This window comes from Palaemon carinicauda, chromosome 14, assembly GCF_036898095.1.
Source record: "Palaemon carinicauda isolate YSFRI2023 chromosome 14, ASM3689809v2, whole genome shotgun sequence".
NCBI lineage: Eukaryota > Metazoa > Arthropoda > Malacostraca > Decapoda > Palaemonidae > Palaemon > Palaemon carinicauda.
Genome location: NC_090738.1, coordinates 23249343 through 23253713, shown reverse-complemented (window position 1 = coordinate 23253713; position 4371 = coordinate 23249343).

Genomic DNA, 4371 nt, shown 5'->3' with positions numbered 1-4371 from the left:
TGAAAGTTATCCCTTTTTTATGATTTGATTATTTTTCTTAACCTGTCGATCAAAATACTATAATATATCCTCAACCTACACTGATTTATAGGATTTTCTTGTGATGCCACCAATCTACTTGAACACTTACAAGCACTTTTTCAGCAATGACCCAAATCTGTTTCAGTGGAAAAAAAAAAAAAACCTTTTGTGTGCTCCGATCATGGCCGGTGTCAAACCTGCAGAGTTGTAACGCTTTGGTCTTGCATTGTACTGACCTTTCACACCAGAATACATGCTTAGTACATTTGCTGCTCATTTGTATAGCCTAATGCAGATCTATGTTGAGACAAGAATAGTTTTTTCTCTCTCATTTTGATTATTATTCAAATAACTATTCTGGGAAAAGTTTATATATATAATTACCCATATGGTAAATATGCTATTAAAAGTGAATGATACGTACGGCTTTTGTTCAGCTGTTTTAAATCTTTCAAAGCCATTCGGAAATTATCGACAATTGATTTCATAATCATATATTTTTTTTTATTTCTATTAGGTTTTCTTTACAATCACGGTACCTTTCAGACTACCACTGAGTTTTAAATAAACTCTTCATTGTTTGTATTCTAAACTGAAAAATCGTGTTGAAATGGCATTGTTTGCAAACCTGCTTTTCAAAAATAGCTCTCTCCTCTCTCTCTCTCTCTCTCTCTCTCTCTCTCCTCCAAACTGGAAGAATCGTGTTGAAATGACATTGCAAAGCTGCTTTTCAAAAATAGCTCTCTCTCTCTCTCTCTCTCTCTCTCTCTCTCTCTCCTCTCCAAACTGGAAGAATCGTTTTGAAATGACATTGCAAAGCTGCTTTTCAAAAATAGCGCTCTCTCTCTCTCTCTCTCTCTCTCTCTCTCTCTCCTCCAAACTGGAAGAATCGTGTTGAAAGGACATTGCAAAGCTACTTTTCAAAAATAGCTCTCTCTCTCTCTCTCTCTCTCTCTCTCTCTCTATACTGAAGAATCGTGTTGAAATGACATTGCAAAGCTGCTTTTCAAAAATAGCTCTCTCTCTCTCTCTCTCTCTCTCTCTCTCTCTAAACTGGAAGAATCGTGTTGAAATGACATTGCAAAGCTGCTTTTCAAAAATCTCTCTCTCTCTCTCTCTCTCTCTCTCTCTCTCTCCTCCAAACTGTAAGAATCGTGTTGAAATGACATTGTTTGCAAAGCTGCTTTTCAAAAATACGTCTCTCTCTCTCTCTCTCTCTCTCCTCTCTCTCTCTCTCAGAATTAATTTCCAAGTTCATTCCCACTTCCCCCACAAGCTGACCTTCCCTACAGTGAACCCCCCCCCCCCCCTTTTCAAATGGCGTACTATGGTTCCAATCAATATTGGTGGTGGAATTTAAATCAGCCTGGAGTGTTTAACATCAAAACAATGGCTTCTATTTTTGCTTTCGCATAAAGGTTGGGTTTTCCTCCGTATTTTTATTATTCCCTTTTTTTTTGTAAACACCGATATCGGCACAGCTACGATACTTGATGTCTCTCCGTGGCATATGGATGGTATGATTTGAAGCGACTTCCGTAAAGATAATTACGTTTGCAGACTTTTTTTTCCGAGTTTGAGTTAATAGTGTATTTTGGATATTTGCATATACGTGTTGGTGTTGTTGTTGTTATATAGTGTTTATATTTATGTATTTATGTATTTATGTATATATATATATATATATATATATATATGAATACACGTAGAGTATTTCAAATGACGAACCACAAAATGCTTTTTACATCGAACTCACTCTGCTAAAGGAATAAAAACCCCAAAAAAGATATTTTTGAGGATCACCGACGCAGACTCGAACAGTCTCAGATACTACAGAAAAATAACATTGACTTGAACAATTTGTGTTTGTGTGTGTTTGGGCTTTGCTTATTGGAATAATCAGCAAAGCTGTGATAGTCAGGGCCACCCGTACTAGGCTGGCTTGTTGTGAGCGATCATAGGAAAAAATCTCCCACCATTACCAATTCACAGTGGCCAGCGTGGTGATGAAAATTGGCTAAACCCCTGACATGAATAAGGGCATGGCTGAGGCCTATGTCCCGCAAGATTTAGTGGACTAAAACGTTGTATTTGATGTGTGTGTATATTTTATAATCAATATATATATATATATATATATGTGTTATATATATATATATATATATACTGTATATATATATATATATATATTATATTACTGTATATATATGTATATATATAATTGTGTGTATGTATTTGTTTGCTTATAATCTTGAACGATACTGGTGTTACTAAGACCAAGTATATTCATCACGTATAATCCCCAATCACTCTAAGAAAACACAGAGTATTATGCTATTCTGATAACTTCTTTTGACCAACACATAAATAGAAGTCAGAGTAATGTTATGGGTCAATTCTATTCACCGCCAAAGGTTAAACTCTACACATTACGTATTTGAACGAAGAGGTTTTTTTTTTTTTTTTTCACCATTAATCAAAGTGTGTTCTCATTTGACACTTCATTACTGGCTGTTTACGATGAAGTTGACGTCATGTGGCGAATATAGATGAACAGTGATTTTAGGATTTTTAGAATATTAACTTTCGTACACCCTCTCTCACTTATATATATATATATATATATATATATATTGAGCAAATATTTATAGCATTAGGATTAAATGCTGATATAGAAATATTTAAATTTTTTTTATTAAAATCTCTCTCTCTCTCTCTCTCTCTCTCTCTCTCTCTCTCTCTGTGCGTTCGCGCGTGATCAAAGCTGCCTGGTCATACATACTTTTTATGAGATTCCAGGTCAAAAATTATAATAACATAAAAATGATTTTCATATATTGTTGAATGTTGTAGTTCATGTTCAGTGAGAATTCCAGATAGGAAAATTTCAACATTATCGTAAAAAACCGCCTTGTTGAGACATCGTTTACTATTTATAGTCTTATTTACAATACTTAATAATATATCGATTCAATAGTATACATTCCTTTCAAGTATCAGGTGATGCGACATATATTGCAATATTGTTGACAGATGCTTTCATTAATTAGTGAAGATAATTGATGTTTTTTGTATTTTGTATTTTTAGATGATATAAATAGCTAAAGATGACAGAAAAAGAAGCTTATGAATGTTGGTGATGAAATTTGTGACAGTGAAGTCTCCTATATATTTTTCCTCTCTTATTTGTTGTAGATTGAAAATTATTATTTTCTCTTATCTTACACGTGGAAGCCGTCGTTTTTCAAAGAATCCAGAATTTCCAAAGTCTTTTGCCTTTTTATCATGGCGAATGATGATGATGATGATACTGATGATTCTGGCAGGTACAGACTAATTATTTCATAAATCTGATGTTTATTCAAAACCTCCAAGTGAAGAAAAGAGCAGAAATGCATAATGAAAAGATGGAAAGATTTCATGACCACATAGAAAATATTAACCGGCTCAGTTCCATACGATTCGAAAAATTTTAATTAATTACAGTGGACGTAAATTTCGTCATAATTCTAGCAACCAGAATCAGTGGCTTTCAATGTAGTGTAGTCTTCCAGCGTAGTTAGTTTTTGAAGATGGTTGGGGATGAAAGATGTCGCCCTTTTGTTCGTCGCTTTATTAACACTTCAAATGAAAATAAACATAGATAGGCTTCCTTTTATTGAAGCTGATATTATTTGAGAGAGAGAGAGAGAGAGAGAGAGAGAGAGAGAGAGAGATTGCATTCAACCGCAATAATGTTATATGATGAGAGTGATGTTATGTATTCTTGGATATTACTTTTTCTCTATTTTTTCTCTTGAATTTGTCTGGATAAATTTTAAATTAGAAATAGAAAATGAAATACTTAAAGTTTTTCTTTTTCTGTAATTTATTTTCGTAAATTCCTCTCGAAATTAAATATATAATGATCGATTAGAAGTAGAAAATTAAATAATCAATATTGGTAATTGCTTTCTCTAAATAGACAATAATTGATATGATTTCATATTGTGTTGTGTGTCAAAGAGAATGTTAAATTGCTGAGTTATTAAAGTTAAGAATGTACTAGGTCAGATATTTAATAGTTTAAGATCACTTGGTAGAAAGAAAATAAAAGATTCCTAGAATCAATATGTTACTTTATTATTGGAAGCTGGTCACTAAACAACAGGAAAAACTAATTGTTTTCCTATCCTTCATGACCATAAGAAAACCACTTGTCCAAAATGCTGGCCAAGTGCAAGTTTTGACATTTCCGGACAATAAAGATCTTAAGAAAGCTTTATATGGAAGATGGCATACTAGTAAACAAAATGATTTTCTCTCTCTCTCTCTCTCTCTCTCTCTCTCTCTCTCTCTCTTTCTCTCTCT